The sequence below is a fragment of the Mobula hypostoma genome, chromosome 11 (genome assembly GCF_963921235.1).
Source record: "Mobula hypostoma chromosome 11, sMobHyp1.1, whole genome shotgun sequence".
NCBI classification, from domain to species: Eukaryota; Metazoa; Chordata; class Chondrichthyes; order Myliobatiformes; family Myliobatidae; genus Mobula; species Mobula hypostoma.
The window spans coordinates 39,604,577-39,624,013 of record NC_086107.1 but is presented as its reverse complement, the minus strand read 5'-3'; the positions used below and the strand labels follow the sequence as shown (position 1 = coordinate 39,624,013).

The 19,437-nt window shown below is 43.5% G+C and overlaps 1 long non-coding RNA gene across 1 annotated transcript in view; it reads left to right on the top strand.

The window, feature by feature from the left end:
* The window catches only part of LOC134353671 (uncharacterized), a 34,359-nt gene extending 15,090 nt beyond the window's left edge, over positions 1 to 19,269 (top strand). The window contains exons 3-4 of the long non-coding RNA XR_010019650.1: positions 11,486 to 11,593; positions 14,671 to 19,269. This is a non-coding gene — a long non-coding RNA (uncharacterized LOC134353671). The remainder of the gene's footprint in view (positions 1 to 11,485; positions 11,594 to 14,670) is intronic.
* Positions 19,270 to 19,437: the final 168 nt, after the last annotated feature.

Below are 19,437 nucleotides of genomic sequence, written 5' to 3'. Positions count from 1 at the left end.
CTACTCCGTGTCAAGATATGTATTATCTGTTGTTGTTTGGTTTGGTCGCCTCATTTCCAGATGAGTAGGTCCAGCCATTTGCCACTACTCTGAGTTGAGTATTCTGTCTCTCCATGTCCGAGTCCAAGTTCAAGTCCAGGCTCGAGTCCAAGTCCAAGTCCAGACTCTGGGTCCAGGTCCAAGTCCAGGTCCAGGCTCCGGGTCCAAGTCTGAATCCAAGTCCATGCTCCAAGTCCAAGTCCAGGCTCTGGGTCTGGGTCCAAGTTCAAGTTCAAGTCTAGGCTTCAGGTCCAAGTCCACACTCCGGGTCCAAGTCCAGGCTCTGTGTTCAAGTCTGGGTCCAAGTCCAAGTCCATGCTCCGGGTCCAAGTCCGGGTCTAAGTCCAAGTCCAGGCTCTGGGTCCAAGTCTGAGTCCAAGTTCATGCTCCCAGTCCAAGTCCGGGCTCTGTGTCCAAGTCCAGGCTCCGGCTCCAAGTCCAAGTCTGAGTCCAGGCTCTGTGCCCTAGTCCAAGTCTAGGTTCCGTGTCCGAGCTCCTCCTGTTTGTTGTCCCACATCCTCTTCCGCGTAAGCATTCTATCCTCACTCCCCGGCTTTCCTGGCAACTATTAATAAACATACTTCTGTTAATGCTACTTACGTGTCTGCACTTGGGTCCGCCCCCAATGCCACATTGTAACAGATTGAACCCCCTAAGAAAAAAGGCAATTGTGGGATGAATGTTGTATAATGAACCAGATTTTATTAGGGAGCTTAAGGTAAGGGAACCCTTAGGATGCAGTGATCACAATATGACAGAATTCACCACAAAGTTTGAGAGGAAGAAGCTAAAATCAGAAGGATAAGTGTTACAGTAGAGGCATGAGAGAGGTGTTGGTCAAAGATGATTGGAAGGTGAAACGAGCAGCATGATGGCCAAACAGCAATGGCTGAAGTTTCTGGGAGTAATTTGGAAGGTGCAAGATTGAGATATCCCACAGAAGAAATATTCCAAAGGGAGGGTGAGGTAACCATGGCTAACAAGGGAAGTCAAAGAGAGCATAAAAGCAAAAGATATTACATACAATACGTATTGCAAAGATTAGTGGAAAGTTAGAGGATTGGTAAGCTTTTAAAAACCGTCAGAAGGCAACCAAAAAAATCATAAGGAGAGAAAGATGAAATATGAAAGTAAGCTAACCAATGATATCAAAGAAGATATCAAAATATTTTTAGATATAGAACAAGTGGTAAAAGTGGTTATCAGACAGCTGGAAAATAATGCTGGAGTGGTAATAGAGGACACAGAAATGGCAGTTGAACTAAATAAGTATTTTGTGTCATTCTTCACTGTGGAAGATACAAGCAATACGTCAGTAATTCTAGAATGTTAGGGTGCAGAAGTGAGTACAGTTGCTATTAATAAGGCAAAGATGCTTGGGAAGCTTAAAGGTCTGATGATAATTAAGTCACCTGGACCAGATGGGCCCAAGTGTTCTGAAAGAGGTAGCTGAGGGGACTGTGGAGGCATCAATAATGATCTTTCAAGAATCACGAGATTCTGGAATGGTTCCAGGGGACTGGCAAATCACAATGTCGCTCCACTCTTTAAGAAAGGAGGGAGGCAAAAGATAGGATATTATAGGCCATCTAGCCTGAATTTAGAGCTGGGAAAGATGTTGGTGTCCATTTTTAAGGATGAGATTTTAGGGTACGTGGTGGTACAAGGTGAAATAGACTGAAGTCAGCATGGTTTCCTTAAGAGGAAATCTTTTCTGAGAAACCTGTTGGAATTTTTTGAGGAAATAAAAGGAGGCAAAGAATGGGAATAAAGGAGGCCGTTTCTGGTTGGCTGATGGTGACTAGTGGGTTCTGCAGGGTTCGGTGTTAGGACTGCTTCTTTTCACATTATATGTCAATGATTTGGATGAAGGAATTGATGACTTTGTGGCCAAGTTTGCAGATGATTTGAAGATAGGTGGAGGAGCAGGCATGTTGAGGAAGCAGGGAGTCTGCTAAAGGACTTAGACAGATATGGAAAATGGACAAAGCAAACAAGTGGCAGATGGAATACAGTGTAGAAATGTGTATGCTCATGCACTTCTGTAGCAGGAATAAAGGCATGGACTATTTTCTAAATGGGGTGCAAATTCAGAAATCATTGGTGCAGAGGGACTTCGGAATCTATGTGTAGGATTCCCTAAAGTTAAGTTGCAGGCTGAGTGGATGGTAAGGAAGACAAATGCAATGTTAGAACACATTTCAACAGGAGTGGAATGCAAAAGCAAGGATGTAATGCTGAGGCTTTATAAGGCATTGGTCAGACCGCACCTAGCGTATTGTGAGCAGCTTTGGGCCCTTTATCTATGGAGGGATGTGCTGGAATTGGAGAGGGTCCAGAGGAGATTCACAAGAATGGTCCCCGAGAATGAAAACGCCAATGTATGAGGATAGATCTGGGCTTGTACTCGCTGGAGTTTAGACAATGAGGGGATATCTCATTGAATCCAGTTGAATATTGAAAGGCCTAGACAGAGTGAATGTGGAGAGTCTAGGACCAGACAGCACAGTCTCAGAAGAGAAAGATGTCCCTTTTGAACAGAGTTAAGGAAGAACTTTGTTAGCCTGAGAGTGTTAGCCACAGATGGATGTGGAGGCCATGTTATTAGGTATATTTAAAGTGGAGCTTGATTAGTAAGGGGTTCAAAGGTTATAGGAAGAAGGCAGGAGAATGGGGTTGAGAGGAATAATAAATCAGTTATGGTCGAGCAGACCTGATGGGCTGAATGGCCTAATTCTGCACCTACAGTACTGTGCAAAAGTGTATATAGTTAGGGTGGCTGAGAATTTTGTACAGTACTGCACTTGTCAACATGGAGTGCAGAGTAAGTTTGTAAATCTGGCAGGAGCAAAGGATGTTGGGAATGGTGAGGGTGGAGTGCTGGAGAGTGGCTGTGGTACAGGTGGCAGTGAAGGAGTGCCAGGGACAGGGGGTGGCACGGGTGCAGACGCACCCAGCCCCAAGACACCAGGCAAGGTCATTTGCTTCCAAACAATTAGTTTACTGATCAATACAGAATGTCCCTCTTGTGCTTCCTGCTCTCTTCCCTCTTCCTTCCCTCTTTCCCAACCATGATTCCCCTCTCCCTGCACTGATGCTGAACTCTTCGATTTCATCCACTTTGCCTCCAACTTCCACCTGGTCTCAAATTCACCTGGTCCGTTCCAACACTTCCCTTCCTTGTCTCTATCTCTGGAGACAGCTTATCCAGCAATGTCTATTATAACCCAACAGACTCTCACAGCTACCTAGACTATACATTGTCCCAATCTATTACTTGTAAAAATGCCATCCCCTTCTGTCACTTCCTGTGTCTCTGCTGCATCTGCTCTCAGGATGAGGCTTTTTATTCTACAACGAAGGAGATGTCCTCCTTTTTCAAAGAAAGAGGCTTCTCTTCCTCCACCATCAATGCTGCCCTCAACCGCATCTCCTCCATTTCACACACGTCTGCTCTTACCCCATCCTCCCACCATACTACCAGGGACAGGGTTGCTCTTGTCCTCACCTACCACCCCACCAGCCTCCATGTCCAACACATAATTCTCTGAAACTTCTGCCACCTCCAACAGGATCCCACCTTTCCCTCCCTCCCAACTTTTCCGCTTTCTGCTTTCCACACGGATCGCTCCCTGCACAACTCCCTTGTCCATTCATCCTTCCCCACTGATCTCCCTCCTGGCACTTATCCTTGCAAGCAAAACAAGTGCTTCACCTGCCCCTATACCTCCTCCCTCACTACCATTCAGGGCCTCAAACAGTCCTTCCAGGTGAGGTGACACTTCACCTGTGACTCTGTTGGGGGGTCATATACTGTGTTCGGTGCTCCCGGTGTGGCCTCTTGTATATCGCTGAGACCCGACATAGATTGGGAGTGTGCTGCATCGAGTATCTACACTTAGTCCGCCAGAACAAGCAGGATCTTCCAGTGGCCACCCATTTTAGATCCACGCCCCATTCCGATATATCCATCCATGGCCTCCTCCACTGTCGGGATAAGGCCACACTTAGGTTGGAGGAACAACACCCTATATGCTGTAGCCTCCAACCTGATGGTATGAACATTGATTTCTCAAATTTCCAGCAATGCCTCCACCCTACCTTCACCATTTCCCATCCTCTTGTCCCTCTCTCATGTTATTTCCTGGTCTGCCCATCACCTCCCTCTGGTGCTCCTCCCCCCTTCTTCTTTCTTCCATGGCCTTCTGTGTTGCAATGTGTGGCAGGAGGCAGCGGACCCAAGTGCAGGACACAGGCACAGAGACGGACTAGGACTTGACTTGGACACGGAGACGGACTAGGACTTGACTTGGACATGGAGATGGACTTGGACTTGACTGGAACACAGAGCCTGAACTTGGACTGGGACATAAAGAGACAGAATACCCAACTCTGAGTAGTGGCAAATGGCTGGACCTACTCAGCTGGAAACGAGACGACTAAACCAAACAACAACAGACAATACGTATCTTGACACGGAGAAGCTCATGAAGACAGCCCCTTATTTTTGGCAGCTCGGAAGATGCATCGCTGCCCTGGCTACAGTGACAAACCAGCAGCGAGTAGATGTAAGCTGGAGTTCTTAAGCTGCCGATTCGAATGAGGATCAGGTGCCCTAATCAAGGAGCCCAGTGGGACACGGGGAAAAGGAAATTAACTGAAATGATTAGTCAACGGACCGGACCATGACATTCTGTCTCTTCCACCAATAACTTCCTAGTGCTTTGCTTCATCCCTCCCCTCCAAGTTTCACCTATCACCTAGCATTTCTCTCTCCTCTCCCCCCACCTTTCAAATCTACTCCTCAGCTGTTTTTCTTCAGTCCTGCCGAAGGGTTTCGACCCGAAACATCGACTATACTTTTTTGCATAGGTGCTATCTGGCCTGCTGAGTTCCTCCAGCATTTTGTGTGTGTTGTTCAGATTTTCAGCATCTGCAGATTTTCTCTTGTTTGTGATTCCCCTCGCCCTGCCCCTTCCCACTCTCAGTCCACAATAGAGACCTATATCAGAATCATTTGTCATGTTTTTGTTTTATATTTGCAGCAGCAGTACAGTGCAATACGTAAAATTACTACAGTACAACAACCTAGCTATATATATGTGGCTATGACTTCTGCACAGTACCTTGTCTTGTGGCCTTTTGGTCATTAGATTAATTGGGCACGGTTCTGGATGTCTTAGGTGATCATTATGACATGGTTGTGCTCTATGCAGAAGATGACCCATTCCTGAGTTAGCTTTCCCCATTCTTTCCATGCTGATGACTTTTGTCGGTGGGCTGTGTCTTTTCCCACCCTGGTGTTGAAGTCAACAGACCAGCACCAAGGTCTGGCACCTTCTAGACTACATCATCATCTGTAAAAGGGACCGACAACATGTTGGCATCACTCAACCATGATTGCTGAACTGACAGCTTCCTAATCCTCTCATTATTTTCCTCAGCTTGGCCTCACAAAACACCAGTGTCAACAGAAGACTTGCATCTGATATATCAAGAAGCCTACAATGATAGCTCATCACAGATAACCTGCTGACTCCTAGCCAACAGGATCCAGTACGGGCTGACCTGAACTCTATCATAATTGTCACCTGTGAAGAGGCTCTTAGTTTCTTTAACAAGAAGAAGTAGGACTACTTTGATAAGAATGACCAGGAGGTCAAGATACTCATTAACTGTAAATGCAAGCATTCTTGGACTGGAAGCTTCCTGTGTTCTTTGCATCTTTTTTTTTCTATATGAAGAGGATCTGCAGCTCAATGGTGTATGGGTTAACATGGTTGCCTCACATATCCAGGGACATGAATCGAATTTCAACCTTTTGTGGTGTCTGTGTGTAACTTGCATCTACTCACTGCAACTATGTGGGTTTTCCCCAAGGTGCTCTAATTCCAACCCACCCCCTCCGCCCACATCCAAACGAGGTGCTCACTAATGCCAAGGGAAATGCAGAGAGTAGCATCAACCAACATAGAGTATCTACCCTCTTCAACCCTGTCAATCAGGAGGAACTGTGGAACACTTTCCTAAAATTCAGGAGCCCAGAGAAATTCCTTTCCATTTTAATGTTTGCTTCTTAATGGCATTAACACCATAATCCTAACCAAAGGGTCCACAACAGATATAATCTCAGTGAAAACTCATAGCCATCAGCATCGTGTCAGTTCAACACTTTTCACCAGAATACCATGCCTCACCTCCAAGAAACTTTCCACAAGCATGGAGCTAATCTTCAGAACTAACAGGAAAGCAGTCAACCTATGGTAACTACAGACCAGAACCCATTTCAGCTTAATATCAGTAATTGAGGTGCAGTATGCTGATCTCAAAGACCTCATTGGCTGATTCACCAAATGGGTCACTCAATATCCCAACATGTGAAGATCCCCTGCCAACCAGCCCTCATGCCCAACATTAATAGGCATCTGTTAATCTCGTGAGACCATGGATTTGCATCTTGGAAGGTTTCCAGGGTTGTATGGAAATCTGGCAGTTGCCCATGCTGCAAGTCTCCCCTCTCCATGCCACCGATGTTGTCCAAGGGAAGGGCACTAGGGCCGATACAGCTTGGCACAGGTGTCGTCGCAGAGCAATATGTGGTTAATTGCCTTGCTCAAGGACACAACACGCTGCCTCAGCTAAGGCTCGAACTAGTGACCTTCAGATCACTAGACCAATGCCTTAACCACTCGGCCATGTGCCAACACATGCCCAACATTACTCTTTGACAATAAAGGTTCACAGCTGTGCCCTTGAAAACAAAGTGCTTCTCATTGTCTTAGGAGCCAATCTCAGCGAAGGCAGACATAGATAAAAGTCATCATCAGCTTCAATGCACCAAGATAGCCTGCAGTTCATTGAGGAAAAGGAAGTTTAACAATCAAGATCTTAGATCTAACAATAGATCGTCAGATCCCACAGAGCCAGAGTGGAAGTCATGCATCCTTGATGCTGAGACACTGCTTAAGAAGGAAAAATGTTCCAAATGACAATTGTCACAATTGCACACCATGTGTCTAATATACAGTTAGTCAATATACTTCTGAAAAAACGTTTGACCTTTTGTGAGTTCTATGATCCCACTATGAACTTGGGAGCACAATTGTTGAAACAGTACTGTAGTAGGATGTTCTATATATTAATTATTTAGAAATCTTTATTTTGGTATTGTCTATATGCAAAGGGTCTTATTTTTCATTTATGATATTTTAACATTTTAGAAAATTTTATTTTCTTGATAATGATAAGAAAAGACACTAATAGTTGTGTCTTATGACAGAAGTTCCAGAATTAACATCTCATTGGGACGACAATGGAAAGTAAACGTCTGTTAAATGAGGAAGAGAAAGGCCTTTGATTCCCTCTAAAATGTCATGGTCTGTCTAAGCATCTTGTGAAGAATGACCAGTCTACAAAAGTCAAGTTCAAAAGTTTATTTTACTATCAAAGTATTTATGCAGAATACAACATACATACCAGATAGCCATAAAATATTGGAAACCATCAAGAAAAACATCAATTCCCACCCCCACATAAAAAGAAAAAGAAAAAACAACTCACAAACCGCAGACCACCCCCAACACCTCCCTCACACAAAAACTAACAGATCACTCACATTGAAAAACAAGAACATCAAACCCCAAACTCCCAGCCTGCCAATCGGCAACAAGAAAGAATGGGTGAGAACATGAAAAAAAACAGAACCAAAAGAGGCCAATATGAACTACAGTCCAACCCATAAATCCCAGAATTTCGATAACACCTTTGAGAGCACCGACTCGAACCAGCGGCCCCTCCGAGGGCGGGGACTCAAACCAGCGGCCCCTCCGAGGGCAGGGACTCGAACCAGCTGCCCCTCCAAGGGCAGGGACTTGGACCAGCGGCCCCTCCGAGGGCAGGGACGTGAACCACCGGCCTCCCTGAGAACTGCTCGCTCTCCTCCACATTTCCCTCATTGTGTCAATCTTCCTCGATGTTTTAATCAGCGAGAAATGTAGGTGGTCATGCCCCCTCCTCTCAGCTCTGAGCTTCTCCTCGTGGTAGCTCACACTCACATTTGTCTCCCAGAGTTTCCTCGGGGACAGCAGAGCGCGAGCTCACTCGATCGAACTACAGACTGTAAGTCACAGGCTCCAACAGCTTCAAAAACAAAATTAAGATACAAAGAATAAGTAGAAGATGTAGGAAAACTGAAATGATTGACTATCTGGAAGATGTCACCTGAGGAATCGTTGTTTGCTGGCGCCCTCTTGCCCGGAAGATATACAATATGTGGAAGGTACAAGTTGTCATGTGTACAAGTGGCGAGGTAGAGATACAATGAAAAACTTGTTTGCCTATGCAGCATCACAGGTACATAGATACATACAAAGTATAAATCAAACAAGAGAATGAAGGGAGACAGAATAAAAGTGCCAAGAAAGAGTTTGGTAGTACAAGAGGTGTTCTATCATGTTTTGTTGCTGATGTTGGGTTAAGGTTGTGCAGATTGGTTCTGGAATCTGTAGGAAAGGAGCTGTTTCTGAACCTGGTGGTGTGGGATTTGCTTGTACCTGGGCATGATTTGGCTGGACCAAAAAGAAATCTCTGTGCCCAGTTCGGTGTCAGCTGTGCATAAATGGGAGTAGGACATAAAAAGGAAGGCAAACATGGCAGCCAAAAGACAGTTAACGTGCTTCATCTAGTTAATTTATTTACATTTGACATGGGGCAACACAGTAGCCTTGTGGTTAGCATAATGCTATTACAGCACCAGTGAACTGGGTTCAATTGAACTACTGTCTGTAGGCATTTGTACGTTCTCCCCGTGCATGTGCCAGTTTTCTCTGGGTGCTCTGGTTTCCTCCCACGTTCCAAAGACATAAGTGTTAGCAGATTAACTGGTCATATGGGTGTGTTTGGGTGCACAGGCTCATGGACTGGAAGGGCCGGTTACTGTGCTGTATCTCTAAATAATATAAAATGACATCATTTTATAAAATTAAAATCTACGTTCCCTAGGAAGCAGCGTTGACTTAGTGATACTCTTATTTTTAATCCGGAAGAGGTTTTAATCCTGTTAACAGAGTCATAGAAACAATTGTGACTAAAATGCTAGTGCAGTTTTGAGAGTTTTATCTTCTTTCAGTCATGAAACATTCCAATATAGTAATGTTCAGAACCGATTCTGACTCAGTTAGGCATAAAAATCTGTGGCATCTTTCACAATGCAGAGGAGTTCCACAAATCAATACTTATTCTTCAATTAAAATTAATAAAAATAACTGGGAATTCAGATTATTCCTTGATATGGGCATTGCCTGTGATACAACACTCAGTATTTTCGAAGTATTTGACTGATCATGAATGTCCTTTGGAATGACTTGAGCTTCTAGGCTTTATATGGGTGCATTTTTCCCTTTACTTATGAATCCATTTAGTCATACTCTCCCTTTCTGAATTTCTCAAACTATGAAAGTAAGGTGCCTATTTATCCATTAGAACAACAAATTGGTTCAGACTTTGAACAACTGTCTGTCTAGGTACCATATCCGATGCGGACTTTGGTGACCATGGTTTTCCATATAGATCTATGCATCGTTTTTTGGATGACTTCCATTTCCTCGCTGTGTAGCCACCTGGCTATGCTTTTGATGTACATAAGCTGAGGTCTTCCTCGAGGTTTGCTCCCCTCAATCTTCCCAGAGAGTATGAGTTTTTCTAGTTCATCTTTCCACATGATGTGTCCTAGGAATCTGAGTTGTCTTTCTCTTATTGTTGGTTTGAGTGATTGAACTGCTTGGGCTCTTCTGAGAACTTCATTTGATGTGTGTGTGGTCCATGATATTTTTAACATTCTCCTGTAGAACCATAATTCAGCTGCTTCTAGTCCCTTTTCCATTGCTGAGGAAATGGTCCAGCATTCACTTCCATAAGTCAGGATAGAATAAATGTAGCACTGCAGTATTCTGTTTTTAGTGTACGTGTTCATCTTTCTGTCTGTTAATATGGTCTTCATTTTTTGGAAAGCTTCTTTCGCCATTGCTATTCTGTACTTGATATCTGTGTCGCACCTGCCATTACTTGTTATTAGGCTGCCAAGATATTTGAATTTGCTGACTTGTCTGATGTTTGTATTTCCAATCTTGATCACACATTGTGGGATGTTTGTCTTTCTGGAGATGACCATGCTTTCTGTCTTCTTGGTGTTGATTAAGAGGCCTCTGTGATTACTTTCTGCTGCCACTATAGTGAGTAGTTCTTGAATTTTGTTTCTGAGTTAGCTATTAGTATGATGTCATCAGTATATCTGATGTTATTTATATTATGGCCTCCAATTGTGAATCCTTTGATGTCTTTGATACTTCTCAAGATATTTTCACTATACAGGTTGAATAAGTCTGGTGAAAAGACACAACCTGCCTGACTCCTCTCATGATATTCACATACTCACTCACTTCTCCTTCTATTCTGATTGATGCTGTCTGGTCCCAGCAGAACAACTTGACAATTTGAACAACTAAAGAGGCAAATTGAGGGAAGCTTTACTAGTTTGGTTCTAGTGTGCCTCGGTTATCTTGAATTTCAACATACTTATTGCACGAAGAGCCAACTGTATTGGAATGTGTTCACTAACAGTGACAGTTATTTAGCATTTGGTCTTTAGTTCTCAAATCTTAGACTGAGCTAACAGACCTAACTGTCCAAAATTTGCCTCTGCAGGGCCAGATTACTGCCTGTCTGAACCCAACAATATTTGTTTCCCAACATCCTTTACAAAATAAGATAAAGATAAACAGAAGTTTGCACTCTGAAAATGGAGCATCTTACAGGTTATCTTACATAGAATATGGAGTCCAGAAGCCTGGGGAAGGCGGGGGGCAACTGAAAAGAAGGCCACAGATACAATCAATGCATGTGAAATGAGGAAGTATTCAAGGAAGTTATCGTAAGGAACGAAATAGCAAAAGCATTAGTTCAGCTCACGCAGAGGTAGTTTGTGCATGTGAGTCCAGTTCTACTGTTCTGCATGTATCAAATATTTATTAATTATAGAGGTATTCATAGATATGTCAAGGTTAAAATTATGATTTAAATTTCTACTGAACCTGCCCCAGTAGAAACCGACAAATGATTGAGAAAGCATTATCCCGTCTTCCTCCAAGTCTGTTGACCTGCTGGATGCTTTTGCCTAATTCTAGTCATCTCAGTAAAGTCTTATTCAGAGTATCACCAGTTTCATTTAATATTAGTTAAAGGGAGGCGTGAAAGATAACCTCTTTAAATAGAAAATCTGCACTGCCAGATTTTCCACATGCATCTGCCGATATGTTGAGAACTCCTATGGAAATATGAAAACTCTGTACTTACTGACCAATTTCCCAGCACAGGTCTCCATTCAGAATCCATCTTGAAGCAAGAGCTTGCTGGTATTTCTCAATATTTACACTGTTGTATTTATTTTCAGATCTTGTGCTGAGCTGGAGCTCACTTAGTTTCATGAAGTTTTGTGCTGCAAGGAAGAAAGGAAAGAATGAGACCTTTTAAATTTATACTCAGAACCTGAGCATTACTGGTAAGACCAGCATTTCTTTTCCCGAATGGCCTTGAGAAGGTGTTGATAAGCCACCTGCTTGAACTACTGCAGCTACTGAGGTAATGTAACCTCACAGTCAAACTGGGGAAGGACTTCCTGGATTTAGACCCAGCAATGGTGAAGGACAGGCGAGATACTGTATTTCCTAGTCAGGTTGAGTGAAACTTTAAGGGGTGCCTGCAGATGGTGGAGTTCTTCTGATTATCTTCAGTCATTTTTGAAAGCTTCCAAATGTCAGGTGAATTCTCAATCATTGAACAACTGACACATTGGAGTACTGGAGCAGAGCTTTGCAAAGATTTTTAGCGTTCCATAGTCAGGGCTTATTGTGGCTCACCTTATCACTGGGTCGGGGGTTGGACACTCCTGTCAGCTCTGCTCTCCAGTATTCGCTCAGTGGAAGGCAAACTGGATTGTGTGTGTGCGAGCGTGCATACGTTAACCTGTGGACAGCTGAGAGCTGCTTGCTCATGCCAATAAGACCATAAGATATAGGAGCAGAATTGAAGTTTCAAAATTACATCCTTACTTTTATATTCTAGTCCTCTTGAAATGAATTTGCCTTCCTCACCGCAGACTCAACCTGCAAATTATCCTTTAGGGACTCCCAAATCCACTTGCAGCTCAGTTTTTTGTATTTTCTCTCCATTTAGAAAATAGTCAATCCTTTCATTTCCTCTACCAAAATGCATTACCATACACTTCCCAACACTGTTTTCCATCTGCCATTTCTTTGCCCCTTCTCCAAATCTAACTTCTTCTGTAGCCTCTCTACTTCCTCAAAATTACCTGCCCCTACCTTCATACATCTGCAAACATTGCAACAAAGCCATCAATTTCGTCATCCAAATCATTGACATATAATGTAAGAAGGTCCCACTCAGGTCACACATTTGGAAGCAGACAATGGCTGCACTAATCTATCTTGCATCACCTCTTTTACCTTCCCACTGTCTCTAAATTAACAAATTGCTTGATTGAAATCCAGTTACAGATAAACAGAAGTTTCCTCTAGCTGAATAATTGGATAACCAAGGCCTTTTGCTTCCTAGTCAATAATTACACCTGTCTCCTCAGAAACCAAGGCTTATTAAGAAAATAAAGATGTCATCAATGGAAGTGAAATTCTAACGCAAATCTGCTCCAGGACTGATGCCATCTACTTCCATACCCATAACAACTACTTGGCTTCACACTGCCTCTGCTCAGCTAGTGATGAATTTCTGAAAGTCTTTATCACTGCCATTCTAAAGTACTCCTGGTTAACCTTTCAAATTGTATCCTTTGTAAAGTTAGGGCCATCAGAACTTCTAATTCCCATTTCCTAACTTGCACTAAGAACATCTTGTCTTTTTGATCTCACACTAGCCGAACTCTATGGATCAATTACAGAACTTTAATCCTCATTTTCAAATCCCTGGAAGGCCTGAGTGCTCCCAATTTTTAATGTCATCTGCCACTATAATCCTCTTATATCCTGGCCATTCACAATTTAGCCTCTTCAATACTTCTAATTTTAACTGTTTCACTACTGGTGGCCATGTATTTAATTTAAGAAACTCAGAACCCTGAAATTCCCTCCCTAAATCTTCCTGCTTTCTTCCAGTCACTCCCTAAAACAGGAAATCAAGACAAAATACTATAACTGACACATTCCATTTGTTTTTAACAGATTTCCAGCATCTTTTTATTTTTGATTAGGGGGAACATCACAGCAATACTTGAGAGGATATTCCTGGAGGTTTGTCCAGTGTGGCTTTCATGTGTGGAATTGAGAAATGAGAAGGGAGTGACCCCTTTGATGGGATGTACTGTCTAATAGTGGGAAGTAGGAAGAAAATATGTAGGGAGATTGTAGATAGCTGTAAGAATAATAGGGTTGTAATAATAGGAGATTTTAACTTCACAAACGCTGGCTGGGAATGCCAGTCTGTTAAATCTGGTTGGTGTGGAATTTTTTGAGTGTCTTCAGAAAACAGTTCAGAATCTGAATCAAAATCAGGCTTAATATCACTGGCATATGTCATGAAATTTGTTGTTTTCTGGCAGTAGTACATTGCAATACATAATAATAATAAACTATAAATTACAATAAAAAATAGATACTAATTAAATTAAGTAAAATGCAAGCAAAAAGGAAACAAGTAGAGAGATTAGTTTAGTTTAGATTAGATTCAACCTTATTGTCACTGTGCCAAGTACAGATACAAAGCCAATGAAATGCAGTTAGCATCTAACCAGAAATGCAAATAGTGTTATTTACAAAATAACTGCAAATAAAAAGTAAGTGCTACAGCACACAAATATAAAAGTACTGAGACAGTACAATATGGGTGAAATACTGCTTAGCATTGTGATGTGAGGTTCAGCAGGGTCACAGCCTCAGGGAAGAAGCTCTTCTTGTGCCTGCTCGTGTGGGAGCAAAGGCTCCTGTAGTGCCTACCGGATGGGAGGAGAGTAAAAAGTCCATGTGAGATGCATCCTTGATAATGCTTTTTGCCCTGCCCAGGCAGCATTTATGGTAGATGTTCTCAATGGTGGGCAATTGGGTGCTGATAATCCGCTGGGCAGTTTTCACCACACGCTGGATTGCTTTGCAGTCCAATACGAGATAATTGCCATTCCACACTGAGATACAGTTGGTGAGTATGCTCTCAATGGTACAGCGATAAAAGTCCGTCAGTATGAGACAGAGGTGAGCTTTATTGATGGTCCGCAGGAAATAAAGGCGCTGTTGTGCCTTTTTGATCAGGATTGGAGGAGTTCAGGGACCAGGTGAGATCCTCGGAAATGTGGACACCAAGGAATAGGAAGCTTGATACACGTTAATGTAGATGGGGACGTGAGTGTGGCTCCTAACATGCCTGAAGTCCACAATGAGGTACTGTACGTGGGTTTATTGTCCATACCGAAATCGGTGGGAGGAAAAGAAGCTATTCCTAAAATGTTGAGTGTGTATCTTCAGGCTCCTGTTCCTCCTCCCTGATGGTAGCAATGAGAAAAGAGCATGTCCTGAGTGATGGGGGGTCCTTAATGATGGATTCCATCTTTTTCAGGTATCGTCTTTTGAAGATGTCCTTGCTGCTGGGAGGCTACTGCCTGTGATGGAGCTGGCTGCGTTACTTACTGCTGCTGTGGCCCCTCCATACCAAACAGTGATGCAACCAATTAGATTGCTTTCCATAGTACATCTGTAGAAATTTGCGAGAGTCTTTGGTGGCACACCAAATCTACTCAAACTCTTACTGAAATAATGCTGCTATCGTACCTTCTTTGTAATTGCATCAATATGTTGGACCCAGGATAGATCTTCAGAGAATTGAAACTGCTCACTCTTTCCACTGTTGATCCTTCAGTGAGAACTTCCTCTTCTTGAAGTCCACAATCAATGTCTTGGTCTTACTGACGTTGAATTTTAGGTTGTTGTTGCAACACCATTCAACCAGCTGATCTGTCTCACTCCTGTATGCTTCCTCCACACTACCTGAAATTCTGCCAACAATAGTTGTGTCATTGGCAAATTGAGCTGTACTTAGCCACATGGTTCTGGGTGTAGAGTGAGCAGAGCTGTGGGCTAAGCATGCATCCTTGATGTGTGCCAGTGTTGATTGTCAGCGAGGAGGAGATGTTATTTCCGATCTTCACTGGCTGTGGTCCTCCGATGAAGTCAAGGATCCAATTGCAGAAGAAGGAACAGAGGCCCAGGTTTTTAAGTTCAAGTTCAGATTTAATTGTCATTCAACCATACATGAATACCCATGAATACAGCCAAACAGAACAGTGTTCCTCCAGGGTCAAGGTGAAAACACAGTACCAACAGTCATAAACAGCACAAGGCACATACAGCTCATGTAATGACGATAGCAATAAACATATAGTCACAAAAAAATAGCCCACGTCCCTATGTGTCATGTCCTGTAGAACGGTGATGCATGAGATGTTGTCAGCAAGAACCAGCCTACAGCAGTCCCATCATTACACGCTGGTGCAGTTGCAGACAAATGCAATCAAGCTTGTCTTTCACCGAGCAAACACTGGAGAGCAGCACCTACAGGAATGGCCATCCCCTAACCCAGCATGGATGCCTGTCGTGCCACATCATCTCCCCCAGTTGTTTGCAGCTGGAGAGGTTGCTGTGACCGAGCGTGTTGCTGTCTTACCAAAGGACCATGCAGTATTGACCTCTTGTGAAATAAAGTAGGGCAAGTGATTGAAGTGCCAGTGGGGGAGCACTTTGAAACCAGTGATCATAATTCTATTAGTTTTGAAATTGTTAGGGAAAACTGATCCACATATTGGGGCAGGGCCTATTTAGATGGTATAATACAGGAACTTACAGAAGTTCATTAGGGAAGACGGTTTGCAGATAAGGGGAATGTTGCCAAGAGGAAAGCTTTTAAAAGTGAGAAAGTAAAAGCTCAGGGACTGCATGATCCTGTTCCATGTTCGTCCATCATCGATGTTGATGAAGACTCGACACCATTGATGGTGTCAAGACTAGGGCGTGGTCTGGATTTAAGTGAGGAAGAGTTGCGCAGTGTCAGCCTCACTCTCTCTTCCCAATTCCCATCTGGAACCAGTGACAAGACAGAATCGAGACGGCTGGAGATGGGACTAGGTGCAGTGGATGACCAGGACGTCTTCTGTGTCTTGTCGTGCTCTACATGTTCCATGACGCTTGCAGAGACTGTTGGACCTTCCATTGGTCTCGTCTGCTCAATCCGCTGGAGTCTGTCTTTGGGACCCGTCGGCTACCCTCACCTGGTTTAGCCGGCTTGTCGAAGCCGTTGCCCGGGGGGTGGCTGCTGTCACATGCAAACAGCTACAGGGAGCCACAAGTGAGAGCTGAGTGCCAGGTGGGGACCAAAGGTGGACAAATTGCCTTGAAAAGGACGCGACATGTTTCCCCACCAGAGGTGCTACCCCTCCCTGACACCCCATACACCATTTTTAGAGAGAAGGGTAAGGCTGACGCAGGGCCAGGGCTGCTGAGCAATAGTGAAGAACTGGGGAAGAAAAGGGAGGCAGTTGTCAGGTACAGGCAGGTGGGATCAAGTCAGTCCTCGAGGAGTGTAGGGGGTGTAGAAGTATCCTTATGAAGGAAATTAGGAGGGAAGAAGGGACATCAAGTAGCTTCTGCAATAAGGATAACCTAAAGAGATTCTACAAGTATGTTAAGGGCAGTAGAGTAACTGGGGAGAGGATGGGGTCAACAAGGTCATCTACAGAAAGTGAGAATCTATAGGAGATGGGTGAGGTTCTTAAAGAATATTTCTCTTCTGTATTTACCACAGGGAACGATATGGATGCTAGGAAACTCCGGAAGTTAGAACATAGAATATAATACAGCCCAGTACAGGCCCCTCGGCCAACGAGGCTGCATCAACTTTTTAACCTACTCTAAGAACAACCTAACCATTCCATCCTACAAAGCCTTCCATTTTCTATCACCCATATGCCTATCTAAGAGTTTCTTAAATGATCCAGTTGTATCTGCCTGGGTCATTTTTTACATTCTTTGTAAAAAAAAACTAACCTCTGACATCCTCCCTATACTTTCCTCTGATCACCTTAAAATTATGACCCCTCGTATTAGCCATTTCTGCCTGGGAAAAAGTCTCTGATTATCCACTTGATCTATGCCTTTTATCACCTTGTACACCTCTATCAAGTCACCTCTCATTCCTCTAGCTTTAAAGAGAAAAACCCAAGCTTGCTCAGTCTATTTTTGTTGGACATGCTCCCCAACCTGGTAAATCTGCTCTGCACCCTCTGTAAAACTTCCACATCCTTCCTATAATGAAGTGATCAGAAGTGAACACAATATTCCAAGAGTGGTCTAAAGAGGGTTTGATAGAGCTGCAACATTACTTTGCAGCTCTTGAACTGAGTCTCCTGACTGATAAAGGCCAACAACAACATACACCTTCTTAACAACCTTATCACCTTCCGTGACAACCTGGACGGAACTATGGATGTGAACTCCGAGATCCCTCTGTTCCCTCAGACTACTAACAATCCTGCCATTACCTATGTATTTTCTGCCTTGCAATTTGACCTTCCAAAGTGAATGATTTGCACTTTTCCAGGTTGAGCTCTATCTGCCACTTCTCAGACCAACTCTGCATCCTGCCAATGTCCCATTGAAACCTATGATAACCCTCCACACTATACACAACTCCACCAAACTTTGTGTCATCTGCAGATTTACTAACCCACCCTTCTACTTCCTCATCCAAGTCATGTATAAAAAAACACACCCAAAGAGCAGGGGACCCAGAACAAATCCCTGCAGCACACCACTTGTCACAGATCTCTAGACCTCTACAACCTATGCCTTCTCTGGACAAGCCAATTCTGTATCCATACAATCAGGTTTCCCTGGATCCCATGCCTCCCAGCTTTCTGAATGAGCCTACCCTTTGGGAAACCTTATTACATGCCTTTCTAAAACCCATATATGGCCCAACCTTCATCAATATGCTTTGTCACAAAGAGTTCAATCAGGCCCGTGAGGCATGACCTGCTCCTCACAAAACTATGCTGGCTATCCCTAATCAGACTATATTTCTCTAAATGCCCATATGTCCTGTCTCTAAGAGTTGTTTCCAATAAATTTACCAACACTGAATAAAACTCACTGATTCTTATTCCTAGCGTTGCCCCTATTTCTTGAACAAAGAAATAATATTTGCCACTCTCCAATCCTTTGGTACTACTCCTTTGGCCAGTGAGGTTGAAAAGATCATTGCCAATGGCACAGCAATCTTGTCCCTCACTTCCTGTAGTATCCCATTTGTCCCTGGGAACTTACCTATAGTAATGTCTTTTTCAAGAGTTCCAGCACATTCTCTTTCTTAACATTGACATTTTCTAATACTGTACATCAGCCTATTTTACATTGCTCTTACAAACCTCAAGAACCCCTCACTGGTGAATACTGAAACAAAGTATTCATTAAGGACTTCCCCTACCTCCGATAACTCCAGGCACATTTCTTCTGCTACGATCCATGGCTTTCCCTTGTGCCATGATGAGGCCACCCTCAGGGACGAGGAGCAACATCTTATATTCTGTCTGGGACGCCTCCAACCTGATGGCATGAATATTGATTTCTCCTTCCTGTAAAAAAATTTCCCTCCTCTTCCTCTTTTCTTCTATTCTGCACTCTGGCCTCTTCCCTCTTGTCACCTGCCTATCATCTTCCCCTGGGGTCTCCTCCTCCACCCCTTTCTTCTATGGTCCATTCTCCTCTCCTATCAGATTCCCTCATCGCCAGACCTTTTTGTTTCCCACCCACCTGGCTTCACCTATCACCTTCTAGCTATCCTCCTTCCCCTCAACCCACCTTTTTAATCCAGCAGCTTTCTCCTTCCTTTCCAATCCTGAAAAAAGGGTCTTGGCTCAAAACAGCGAATATTATTCCTCTCCAGAAATGCTGCTTGACCTGTTGCCAACAGCAGTTTGTGTGTGTTGCTTTGGGTTTGGATTTCCAGCATCTGTAGAATTTATTGTGTTTATGTTTTCCTCTAATATCCTTGGCTGGTCCTACCTTCACTCTAGATATCCCCTGTTCTTCGCATACGTGTTGATCTCCTTGGGATTTTTCTTAACAGTTAATAGTGATATGAGGGGTGATTGATATGTTCATGGCCTAAGGTAGAAGGAGTCAATTTTAGAAAACCTAGCATACTCATCTTTCAACATAGTCCCCTCCTACATTTACACACTTAGTCCAGCGGTCGTGGAGCATACGGATCTTGGACCTCCAGAAAGTGTCCACAGCAGGGGTGATTGATAAGTTCGTGGCCTAAGGTAGAAGG